General features: G+C 34.8%; 1 protein-coding gene across 19 annotated transcripts in view; it reads left to right on the top strand.

The window, feature by feature from the left end:
- MEF2C (myocyte enhancer factor 2C) overlaps nucleotides 1-13,873 on the top strand; it is a 140,742-nt gene that overhangs the window by 33,348 nt on the left and 93,521 nt on the right. Inside the window, exon 3 of one of the 19 annotated variants that reach the window (XM_080573298.1) lies at nucleotides 10,705-10,792. The exons of the other annotated variants lie outside the window; for them this stretch is intronic. The gene's annotated coding sequence lies outside the window, so the exon portion shown is untranslated. The remainder of the gene's footprint in view (nucleotides 1-10,704; nucleotides 10,793-13,873) is intronic. 19 annotated transcript variants of the gene reach the window in all.

Here is a 13,873-nt window from a genome sequence, read left to right as displayed (position 1 = left end):
CAAAAAAGATTTTGAATACTGTAATTCACAAACAATGTGAATAAGTTGACATGCTTTCAAGATGTACCTGTTCTATATATGTATTAGAAATTGCATTTAATTATGCTTTATTACTTTAATGTGATTTGATGAACTGAAAAAAAAATATTGTGTAAATATTTAATATTTTCATTGTTTAAGATCACAAGGAGGTTCTGGGTGCTATTACCCCATATATTTTTCAATTTATGGGTCAATTCAAAATGCACAAACGCAAGGAACTCTTAGTTTGTACAAGCGTTTGGAAATCAAATACTTTGTATTCCAAATACTAAACCTCATGCCTGCATTAGGGAACAACGTTGTTGTGTAGAATGTCAGATTGATGATAAAAGCATTTTATAGCTCTTCAGGGCACCGCTGAAGTTCAAGGTTAGCTTCCAGAGTCCTTAAGTGGCTGCTTGTGGTGAGTATTGTAGGAATGCAAAATATCAAAGGCTTCAGCCCACGTCCAGTGATAAGGAGCTGTGTCTCTCGCCCCAGGAACTCCACAAGGGTGGCTCTGTTTTCATACAGGCAGGATTGCTAGCTACCTCTGTCTTAGCTGCAGTGAAAGCACACATCACACCAGCATGTATTTGTCACCTTTAAGAGTCTGCTCTCTTTTTACCTGTCATTACTGGCTGAGGGGATTTGAGTGCAGCAGGAAAGTGTAGCAAACGTTCTGATGTCCAGTTCATTCCCCTCTCATTTGTGGAGATTTCTGCAGTGAACAAGATTGAAAAATGTCTTTTTAACGGTGTGCTTGATGCAGACAGTGCCCTCATTTATCCTGTGATGACCTCATAGCATCAGCACATGCCCTCTTGATGGAGAGGATTATTGTAATTCCCTCCTACAAAGGTTTCCAGCAGCTCAGCTCTGTCACTTGCAGCCTGCTCAGAATGCAGTGACACACTTCCATACTGTCTTGAGCAAATATGATCATCCCTCTTGCACCTTAACTCATTTGCTTTGTCTGCTATGAAGTAGCTGTTTGATTTTAAAGTTTGCTCTCTTAGTTTTGAAATCCTTAATGGTTTAGATCCTGGCTATTTTGAAGAACTCCTCCACAAATATCATCTTGACAGATATCACCACCCCCATAGCACATTTTAGGAATCTCAGCATCACATCTTAGGTTGGCAAGTTATGTCCTTTGCTGTGATAGGCCTTCAGTTAAGGAACTCCCCCAGGAAATCTGTCTTGAACCATATATCCTTATCACAAAACATTAACATTCAATTTAAATTTTGGCCACTTATTTTTTCCCCATTATTATTTTCAGCATGCATCTTATTAGGACTATAATTATTATGTTTGATCTCAATAATTCTTGCTGGAGTCATTAATTCAAATTTTTCATTCCCTTATTTGTAGAGTAACCTCAGCATGTTAGCGGTGTAGTGTGGGAAAACGGTAAAAAGATCAGAATGTATATTATTGATAGTGACTTCTTAATGGTGAGTTCAGCGTTGCATAATAAAGGTAACAGCTCTTCCATGTTAACACACACAGTGTGTCAATATAATTGGTAACTAAATATGACACATGTGCCATTTGTACATTTAATAACCAAAAAAAAAAAAAAAGTGTATTTACTCCTGTTCCTAACAAGGAATTACTCCTTTCTTCTTCCCACTCTGCAGAATAACTCAATAAGCTTCTGCTCCAGTTTCCAATGGAAAGGAAGTTTCTCTTCTTCGTTTGTCTTGCTACTTCTAATTGTTGTAATTTTGGTGAGATGTCTACATCTATGTTTACATGGTGTCTGATTTTTTCCATTGATGATAAATAAAGCCTTTGAAGAAGCTTAAACTAGATGCCAAAAGTTGATGGCCTCAATGAGTTCAGAGAGATCCTGCACTTGCGGTCATTCATAAAATACTTCGTGCAACACATAAGACGTTGCTTTTTTTTTTTTTTTTTGCTTCACTATTGCATGTGCATTTTCAGCCCAATAATTAATTGCATTTTATATTCCTGAATTCTGTTGTGGAGTCATCTGAGACATTTACCAAATTGCTTTAAATGTTCTTCCATGCACTGATAATCAGTACTACTTCTCACCTCAGTAGTGGCTGTGTTCAGATGTGTGCAGCTCGTACCCACCAGAGATATATGAGTGACATCAAGGATTTGATCTTGCATTTCTAATGTACTCATTGATTTCAGGTTCTCATTGTCTTGCTTCGCTCATTGGGATGCAGTAACAACTTCTGTGATTTCATTCATATTAGCCGTTACATGTGTACTTAATTTTAGGTACATGAACAGTTCTGCATTCTTCAGTGAACTATTCAAGTGTTTCAAATTAGGCATATATGTTCATGCTTGTGGGTTTGGGGCTACAAGCCATAATACTGTAGAGACTTACACATTTGTTCAAGTTTACTATTTTTGGAAGTTGTACCGATGTCACAATTACTTTCACCAAGTAAAATGCTCTCCACTCTGCCCCCCTGCAGCTTTTGTAGGATTGGATGTGTGCTTATAAATTATTTGAAATCCTTTGAATTTTAAAGTATTCCATGGATGCAAGTTACATAAATAGTCTGATTAAAATGATAAGAATTCAGAACATTTTCTAAACTGTATATATTATTACAAAGTACAAGCTATTCTTGAGAGAAAGGAAAAAAGCCATGTTTTTTTAAAGTCAAATTTTACAAATTAGTTATTTCCGGGAAAAAAAAAAAAAAAAAAAGGAGGAAGTTGACATGCATACCTGAAGCTAACTTCATTATATTTAGATCTTTCTAAATTTAACTTCAATGCAACCTCCTTGTTCTGCTAGGTCAGCTAAATAGATGATTTTTTTAACGAGTGGGTTTTTTTGTCGTTATTTTTAGTAGTTTTCTAATGGATTACAGTCAGTGAGAATACTAAGGAACTTTTTTAGCCCAGGTAATTCTTGAAACAATCTGAAAGTATTGCACATTATTAATTTGGGATTTTACAAATCCTCATTAGTGGATAGTCTTTAGGGTAACTTAGTCTTAATCATGAGGCCTTTAAACACAGTCCCGGCAGGATATGGTGGTTTTCAATAGCAACGGTTCCTATGAGCAAATTTTATTGTGGCATCATTGAATACCTATGTTCTTTGGCTTCATGATTTATTCTCCCTAGATACAAAACTGTAAAAGAGATGTGTTAATCTATTTTTATTCAATGTACAGAAATAGCTCTGTTACAGTTTAGGGACTGAATAACCAATATAACATACTACTTGTTCTTAGTCATGCTATACCTAATGCTCACAGTAAGGATATTGATCAATTACAGATAGAGATATGCAGCACATTTTACAAAGCATCACAAAGCATTACTAAATAATGCATTATTCTGTTTCAGGCTGTTTTTCCAAAGCACTGCTGTAAATCAAAATCATAAAATTGCTACATTAAATAATAGATAACATGCTTCAGAACTGTTTGCAAATACATACTAGAAATATCCTCACAGTGAGATGATTCAAAATTATCCTTAAAGAATTACATTATTTTATATGATTTTCCCTCTTGATTGGATGCTTAGGACACTGTTCTTGAGGGATTTATGCCCTACATAAGTCTGAATTTATACAACTATAAAAGAAGTGTGTCAGAATGCAACATTTATATCTAATTTAAGAGAAAAAGTTTTTTGCTCACCTGTTTTTCTGTCTGTGATTAGAAAGTGGCTGTTTTGCAGTTCAGAAAGGAGAATGAAGGCAGTTTATCTTGCCTATCTGGCACTTACAGTCCATGTCTGATAACCCAGGCTGACCCTGAACTTCGCATTTGCACAAGTAATCATTGTGTAAGGATGAACTGTTCTTGAACAATTTCTCTAATATATTTGACACACACAAAAAAATGCTTTTACTTTAACAAGAGAATGCATATTTTCTTTTTCCTCTTCCTTCTTATCTTGAACAAATGTATTTAAACAAGGCACTGCCCAGGATCTGCAATTCGATCTTGTTTGATCTCTCTCAGTCCTTTTTGTAGTACCCTGAGACTTGATGGAATGCATAAGTCAAGGTAACTTCTGGAATCTTTTTCTGTCGTTAATTTTGACAAGTTCATGTGGTGGTGTTTAGTGACCTAAAAGTGAAATATTACATGTAAATTTATGGGGCTGAAGAGGGGGAACATATTTCCAGTCTATTGACATAAGAACTAAAATGGTAAAATTTGCTGCATCATCAAAGGAGATACATGACTTCAAACAAAGCAGAGGTAAAAGGAGTGATGTCAAGGGCATTAACAAGTGTTCAGGTACTAAGACAGAGGACAATAGATAAGTCACATGACCGACCAAGTCAGTTACTTGGTCAGTTCTCTGTTACTTAAATATCTATGTGTTTTAATGAAGAATTATCTCCTTAGGATATTGCATATAACATTCACCTACATTGCAGTTTTTCTTAAAAACATACATGAAAGCTGTGAAATTATTGCACCTTTAAAGTGTTTTTCTATTCCATTCCATTTCATGTAACTAATGTAACTAAAGCATTAAACTATTATGGACGGCAAAAGGGAAATAAGATGTATGTGTATGAATGAAAAAAGTCAGAACAGAGATTTCAGCTATAATCGAATCGAGGGACACTGCTTCGTCATCTCAGGTTGAATCATTGGTAAGCAACAGGACTAAAAGTGAACAGAAGTTGTAGAATGTGTTTTCTGAAGTGCTCTGTTACAGCACAGATCTTTAAAAACCATCTTAGATTTACTGAAGAGTGCAAGGACAAAGCATTATATTACAGATTTACCAAATTTTCAGTTACAGGGAATCACTGTCATTCTTCAAATGCAAACTAGGATATTTTTTTCGTTATTATGTAACTGGCAGAAGAGGAGTGTAGAAATAAATTGCTTATTGTTACTGATCATTATTCCCCGAACAGGGAAAAAATTAAAAAGAGTAACAGGGGTACAATATTGCTGAGATTAGCCACCATTTCTGTGCTATGCATATATTAACCCTTCGCACTTCTTGGTTTCATAATGTACATGACAAGTAAGACTACTGTGTGCATATAAACCCCACAGTCATGACAGTGGACCCAATTTCAGCAGTAAAAACTAAAAAACTATGCAGTTGATCAAAAACAATGTGACAGTTTATATTAATATTCATCCTATCATTTTAAAAGGATTTAAGTTTATAATTCTTATTAAAAAGGATACTTTTTAATAATCTTAATGTACCACGTATATTGCATCCTATTTTTCACAATCTGCTTTTCTTTCAGTGAGAATAGGCCCCTATTATACACTGCTTATGCCTAATTTTCAGTCTTTCAATATCCCAGAATGATTTTTACCCTGTCAGGTGGAAAATGCCATGCATTTGAGTTGAAATATGACCAAAATTGGGGGAAAAACTCAATTTAAGTAAAAATAAAACCATGTCATCCTATGCAATTTAACAACAAAATGGAATATAAGGTGTCCTTTATAAATTTAATGATAAATGAATTTATACAAGTGAATCTTGTAGACTGTACCTTGGAAAATGTGCGTTTTTATTTATTTTTTAATTGTAGGCTATAATTTCAGATTTTTAAAGTATCCTATTACTAATAGCAAACATTAAACAACTTACTCCAAGTCACCATTGGCATTTGACAAAATAGATTGAGATACAATACAGCCTTGGAAAGAGCATTTGCCCTTGGAGCTGTTCTAAACAGAGTACTAAGAAATTCAAATTTGTGCTGCATCACCACCTTTATCTTACTTAACTGCTTCTTTTCCTTTTAATCTTTTTGAAAGACAGTTTAATCTGATCAACCAGAGAAAAGTAACACAGTAAAATGTCTGTTTTAAAATTTGAAGGTTTGTGTTTTCTTGCTTTAATATGGTTCAATAGAAACTAAATCAGTGCATGTGCTATAATTTTTCCTCAGATTAGTCTCAGTTAATTTCAACTTCTACACCCACTGGAAGTTATTATTTCTGATTATTGTGTCTGACTCAGAATTAACATAAGGCACGTTTGAGGACTTCCTACCCTTTCAGTCCGCTCTAAACAATTTGACCACACCCAAAGTTGGCAGTCTTGTATGTTTTTGTGACAGACATTTAAACACAGAGGAAGCTTCTGATATCTTGTCAGATTAATTCAGCGTTGTTCAGTACATTATAGATACTGCCTTGTAAAGAATTATTCTTCAGCCTGACTTTAGGCTAAAGCATTGCTTGTCAAAAATTTAGGAATTGTTCAGAGTTAATGATGGTTATTATTCCCCTGAATTAAACTTAGTTTCTGATGCTTTCTGCCCACTCCCATGTCACTTGTGTTCCCTCATATAGGTTTCCTTATTCTGACACATAATAAAAAGGATCAGATAATTCTGTTTGGTTTTGTTTGTTTATATTTTTATTTTTAATGTTAAAACCCAAATTTAACAAGGCTAAAAGCCATTATTACATGCACTTCTTTCATTGAACCTTTTCTTTAGAAGACTTCAATTGTACTTCAGCTCTGGTTTATTTCATTATGTCTGTAATATGCAACAACTGGTTTATGTTTTGGAAATTACAACATGACTTGGAGAGTAGGCAAGCAGAATTCATACCCACAGAACTTCAGTGAATATGGAGAAGAAAATTTCTCCTAAACATTTTTCAGACAGTAGAATTTGAAGAAAATCTAGTTTTCATAAATTTTTCAGCCTGTAAAGTAGGAATACCTCATCCAGCATCACTGGCAAAAATAAAAAATAAAAATAAAAAATCTCTACACCAAGAATAGCTGTATTGTACATGACAGAATAGTGTTACTAAACAGTACTTATGGGTATCAATTTTTAAAAGTGCATCCAACTCTATCATATAATAGCGCATACCTGTCTCCTGGTAAATAGCTTCATTGCTGTTGATCAGTGATATCTGTTCAATCACAACGTGAAAACTTCTGTTCTGAGCAGTTCTTGAAGGAAAATTTGATAACAGAGAGTTTTTTATTTAGCAGACATATCTGTTCCCTGTTTCGTCTCTCCATCTCAAAAAGAGTACAGAGAAATTGGATTTCACCTATAAAGATGTTATAAATGGGTAGTGTAAAAAAATGTTATGCAATACAGAAACCTCCTTCTTAGACTGACTGTGTCAAACTTTAAATATGATTGAGAAGAAAAAGTCTTGTTCTTTCCTGCCTCCATAACATTTTTTTGGTGTGGATAACTTTTCTGTGTAGTCTTTTTCATGATGCCAAGTCAGCAGCATAGCACGGGCTTTCACATCCTCGGTGTGTGTCTCATGTTAATGCATTCTAATATTAATATGAATCTGTTTTTATGGAGACTGACAATACCTGTTTCTGAGAAATAGATCTGGAAAATACATATACATATATTTTCTGGTAAATCTCAGTGGCCCTATTTACCAGTCATGCAATTAGGCCCCTCCTTCCTGTCATTGGAATTTGCCTATTTTAAACATTTTCTAAGAAATAGTGAGATTTGACATCTCCAGCTTGACATGAAACTGGGGCATCAGTTTGCTAAGAAATAAGTGACATGTTTGCCATAAAATGTAATCATTACCATAACCATATTAAAAATTAGACCAAAAAGGCTACTGCACTAAAAGTCTATCAAATTCCCCACAGGTCTGACTGAAAATGCTGCCACTAAGGCTATTGTTCATAAGATATCTGTTTTCTATAAGAACTCTAAAACAGTTAGAAAGAGGCTCTTAAAAACACTGAGTACTAACACCAGTTTCAAAAAGGAAAATTTGACCTTTTAAAAATAAATAAATAACAAATCATATGAAGAATGATCTCTGCACTCCAGGGATAATATCATGATTTACCTCTTGGCCAATTTATAACTGAATTATGCCCACTGGTTTGATCCGTATCACTCTCTGTGTTAACTAATACAAAGAAGAATTTTGGCTGTAACAGCTTTTACAGGAACCTTTGTTTCTGCTGTTGTGATAAGAGCTGACCTGAATGAAATGAAGCTGTTCTTCCTCTTATCTGTTAGCTGTGTCCACATAAACCATATGATTATTAAGATTAACAATTAAGCTAGGTGTATTCAGACAGTACTCAAGAATTTTAAGTATTGTCATTCTTTTAGGTTTAATTCATGGTTTTCTTTCATGGCATTGTTATAGTCATCTATAAAACGGTATTTCCAAAAGCTCCATATTGCAATGAATTACTTTTGAGAAGAGGAAATGTATATATTAATTAGATATAAATAAATAAATATAGATATATGTGTAAAATGTTCATATGCTGATTAATCTTCATTAAGGAGGTTCTTGTATGTATTTTTCTTCTTTATGCATTACTTTTTGTGAAAAGGCAGTAAGAAAGAAAACTTTGCTCACTTCAGACATGAAAAACATCCTATTAATAAAAATACTTTCTAATTGTGTAGTACAGAACAGGCCTCAATACAACCATTGAAGGCAAAATATAAGCAAGAGACATATATAGTTTACCTGAATCTGAAAGCAAAGCCAAAGTGAAATACTGACACTTGTTACAGGACAAAACATCTCCAAATATGTCTAAATCAAAAATCAAAAAATGCCTTCTTCAACTGCATTATAATTTATGTGAGCTGAATAATGATCCAAGATGGAATTTGGCCAAGACATTAGAAATAATTCATTTTATAAAGATTTTCATGAACTCATAGAATCAGAGAATGTTTTGGGTTGGAAGGACCTTAAAGCCCACCCAATGCCACCCCCTGCCATGGGCAGGGACCCCTCCCACCAGCCCAGGCTGCCCCCAGCCCCATCCAGCCTGGCCTTGGGCACTGCCAGGGATGGGGCAGCCACAGCTCCTCTGGGCAGCCTGGGCCTGGGCCTCACCGCCCTCTGAGGGAAGAATTTCCTCCTAAAATCTAATCTAAATCTACCTTCTTTCAGTTTAAAACTATTACTCCTTTTCCTATTACAACAATCCCTGAGAAATTGTCCCTCATCTTTAATGTTCACAGTGATCAGGATCTTGGTTTTGCAGCTAACTGGGAACACTCTCATTTCTGTTAGCCTTCAAAACAACATTGGCTAAAAAATGTCTCAAATCATACATTACCTGTACGTGTGTGGAGTTCTTCTGTCAGGTACAGTTAAATATGTGAAAGAATACAGTAATATCTGGATGTTCTAGTTATGAGTGAAGGCTCTTTACCTGTTACTTTTCTGTACTATAGAAGCTTGTAGGGAGAAATTGTCCCTATCCTAAAGAACGTGTGGCACGTAAATCTGACCCAGCTTGACATTGATTAGCTTCTGAGAATCAACAGGATCACAGCACACACTGGTTTGACTGCAGGGACTTAGGAAAAAAGTGTCTTTTCATTAACCGGGGTGACCGTATGTCACAGAGGTTAAGAGCAGTTGACACGTGTTTAATTGAGGGTGACAGGTCTTTAAAAAGATGAACATCTAATCTCACCTTCTTAGGTGGCAGAAGAGCATGACACTGACTTATGGGCTGAGAAAATAAGGGCAAATATTATTACTCTCCTGTATGCAAATCTATCTTGATGCAGAATATGTTTTGTCCATGGCAGGTACAAAGCCTGCTCCATTTTGGACAAACCTTTACAGTCTGCTCCAGGTAGTATCAGACCACTGCTCTTGCTGCTCTTCTGCTTCTTGCCAGACCCACCAGGCTGAGCAGGGTGGCCTGTGGTCCTAGAGCCTAACACCTGCCTACCCTGGGCACCATGCTGAGTGTCTTGGTCAGCACACTTCATCACCGGTGAAGGGAAGAGAGTGATGCTGTGGCTTAACTGAAATAGGGAAAAGAATGCAGGATCTCATGTATTTTTATTTTTTTTATCTGGCAAGGTGTTGTACTGTAAGATTGCCAAGTACCAGTCCATATACACCTGAATTGAGACCACAGGCAATTTCTTAGATGTCAGTGGCTATTTCTGCAGAACTAAGCAGCAGTGAGGTTTCCAGAAACAAGCTGGTGTGGATTTGCAACAGTCTCTGTTTATCCCTGCAAGAGGTTTCAGCAGGAGTTACAGACTTACTAATGCATGGCTCTCATCTGAAGAAACTGCTCTGGGAACTGGAACAAATTATCTGGGAATCCAACATCAAAGGATCAACAGACAACAAAATAAATATAAAAATAAAGATTTTGGCCTAAAAAACAGCCCCCAAACCACACTAAACTTAAAACGCAGCAAGAGAGTTGCTTCCATCTACTGGAGCCAAGAAAAAAATGACAACTGTACAGCAAGCTCCTCTAGCATGGGCTATAAATCAGATTGTTCTTGTCTCAAGCTGCTGGTGTTGAAAAGTAAATCCATGAGCTGGTGTGGGAAATGCTGGATGATTAAAATGACTTGAAAGTATCCGTTTTAGGTTTCAGTAACTTAGAAATTTTAACAGAGAAAAGTATAGTTGCAGTTAAAGTTCCTAATTTATACTTGAATATTTTCAATGGGTTCTGTAAAACTGCAAAATGAAGCCTTCAATTCCTCAGTGCTCATCTATAGCTTATATACACTAACTGCAAAAGTGTCAGTATATAACACTATTAACACTATTAACATGACTGTACAGAATCTTTTTTTAATTGTGAGAAGTACTTTGAAAGTTTTATGCTTCATTTTTATGATATTTTATTACTCTACCACATTGTTGTAGCCTATGAGTATTTAGAGCCTTCCAGTAACTCATCATCTCTCCTCTCCAGAGCCAAGCACTGGACTCATCAGAGAGGCTGAGATACATCAACATATTTTTCCTTTATTTCAACAAGATAATGCTGTAGAGCTGTGTGGGTAAGAGTTTATATAGTCTGCAGCTTGGAAACCAGAATGGTTTTGGACATTTAGTACAATACCCTCATTTTTTTTTTCATCATCCAAAGTCTCAGTGTTAATATTAAAATAGACAGAACGAATGCTGCAAACTTATATTTGCGCCAAAAGAATCAGAAATTATGGTGCTGTTTTCTGGAACTCTGTTTCCAAGCTCTACAATTAGATTTTTTAAATAACTGCAGAAAAAAAAAATACATTTTGAATTACGTTGTGACATGCCTTCAGTAATTCCAGTTAGTAGAAGCCGTTACTGCCTTGGATGGTTTTCACTTAATATTCTGCAACATGAGATAGATAGATAGATAGATAGATAGATAGATAGATAGATAGATAGATAGATAGATAGAAGAATGTATATTTTGGAAGTAATTTTTGGAAATATTTCATCATGCGCAATTTGTTAAATATAAATTTAAAAAAAAAATGGGGATTTCGTACCTGGAGGTATCCTGCTAAGTAAACAGCACATCAATTTCATAATTCTGCTTGAAATACGCATTGCTTAATAGCACTGGATTGACACTTGTCATTGCCTTACTTCTAAAATTATCTGATTTTACCTATGAAGAGAGGAAATTTAGATTTACAGAATAGGAAATCACTGACACAATATTTCCTAACCATGCAGAACTTGTTTTTTATTATTTTTATTATTCTGTTTTTACTGTTGGCAGTGGTTTTGTAAAGCAGCTTTATAATCAGAAATAAATACTAACTTTGAAGCTGGCTTCTCCATAACATGTAGTCTTGTTATTAAAAAAAAAAAAAAAAAAAAAAAAAAAGCAAATACAAACAAAATATAGTTCTTGTGTAATTCTTATTTATTATATGTTTTATGAAGTACAACTTGATTTGCACATTGAATTTTATTATTTCCATCCATGTTCTATAGGGCCAAAATTGTATTTCCTTGAATAGACATAAGAATGTAGTTGATAGTAAAATGGATTTTGTCCACTCTTTTTGTCTATTCATTGCAGAATGGAAATTAATCTCTTTAGCTTGAGGCTGCATAGTTTACTGTCATTAGTTGGGGACAGTCAAAGACATGGGAAGTTTCAATAGCAGAGAAGCTTTGGGATTTTCAGCTATTTCTGAGATCTTAATCAAAAGTTTTACTGATTGCTTGGGAATCAATGAACACACTCTTGAGGAAAAGAAAGGCAGCATAACCTTAACATTATTCACCGTGTTTTGTTAAAACAGTACAGTGATTCACAATGAATATTTTTCATGTTAATATAATGTAATAAAGAATATTAAAGGGTATTAGGATATTTTGCACCATGTAAATGAATCAGAAACATGCAGTGCTTTTAGTCTTGGTCTTTAATTTAATGGAAACAGCATTTCTGAAACATTGCAGGAATTTAAAGATGGCAAAAAATCTCTTAAAAATCATCATCACTTATGATTTTTTTTCCATTCTATTATTATTTGTTAGCATTGATTAAAATTTGTCCCTACTTTTGTATTTGACTGAACAGGAATTAAAGCAATATTAAGATATATACAGATTAATATCCAGTCAGACCACTGAGTTTCAAAACTTTGTTTTTCTTGGGTCTCTTTCAAACAGAAAAGAGGAAGCACTTCCTTTTACAACATGATGTAAAGACAAGGACACACACACTCAGACATACAAAATAAAATACCATTCAAATAATTTCAGAGTTTGCTGACTCCCACATAGAACCCCAAATGATAGCAGGAAAAACGGATAATGCTTATAAGAAATAGCATCCTAATTATGCAGTTTCAGTAATTAAAATATTGCTGTGCAAAACACAAGGAATAAAAATTATTGTTCGGAACAGGTAGCAGTCAGCATCGCAGTCAGCATCACAGTCAGGATTCTACGTTGATGAAGCAACAGGCTTCATTTTCCATGCACATATACCTGAAAACTATTTAATCAAAGTATTTATTTAAAAGATTGTTGCAGGCTACATTCTATCTGATGTTCACCAATGTAAATGTGAAATAATGGAACTGGCTGCAGTCCAGATTTACTTGTGGCTATGCATTTGAATGGCCAGGATCACAGTGCTGGCCCTGGGGCTATCATACACGGTTTTACAGTACTGTATTTTTTGTAGCAATAAGGATCTGCTGTGTTTTCAGAGGAATGTCTTGACAACAAAGTGCATCAATGAAGGCCACCTCACTCACAATGAAGGTCTGTCTTCTAAAATAGCACTAAAACAAAACAACTGTTGTGTTTTGGAAAGGGTCTTAGCTATTCACAGCACAACAGTCAGAACAGTAAATACTGCCTTAGTTCCCGGATCCCCCTAAGTTGTAAGTCCAAACCTGGAGGAAATACTATAATTAGGGTTAATAGGTTTTTGGTTGTTTTGTTTTTTGGTTTGTTTTGCTTTGCTTTCTGTTGTTGTTATTTTTTTTTCCTATAGTTTATATATATATACATATATGTGGTAACCATTATCAATGTAAACAAAAATTCAAAAACCCAGGCTGATATTTCTTTTTAAAATGCAAAATTTTTATTTGTGACAGCTGAATTGGATCTTTAATCATATATTATCTTTATGGGAGCCTTTTTCTAACATATGTTAATTGGCTGTTTTCTGTGACAAATTATGAGCTCTTACTTTGATGAGGTTCAATTGCAATCATGTTGGATTTGAGTACGTAGAGTTTCCAGCCCCCCCGGCTCTTTAAACCACTACAAACATCTGCACGTCACTGCAGTGCTGAGTAATGGCAGGATTTGGGTTGATCTGATTTCTGTACAGATTTTTTTCCACAGGATATTTTCAGCTCTATGCACTAAATCTGTTTCAGGGTTTGCTGTTTTTAGTATGATCTAAAATTAACATCTTGTATGGGATTATTAGAATACAATGTGAAAAAAAAATGTGAAACAGTGTACTCAAATCTTTTTTACTTTTCAGAAATTTCAATGCTCCATTAGAAATTCTGCGTCAACTGTTAGTGCTTGTTGCAGTTCATATTTAGTGATGTCACATAGCATTTGTGGGAGTAAATATGATTCCTGCTCTTCTAAGTCAATAT

Source organism: Anser brachyrhynchus (assembly GCF_964034855.1).
Source record: "Anser brachyrhynchus genome assembly, chromosome: Z".
Classification (NCBI taxonomy): Eukaryota; Metazoa; Chordata; class Aves; order Anseriformes; family Anatidae; genus Anser; species Anser brachyrhynchus.
The sequence above is the reverse complement of the archived record's forward strand: the minus strand, read 5'-3'. Positions and strand labels throughout refer to the sequence as shown.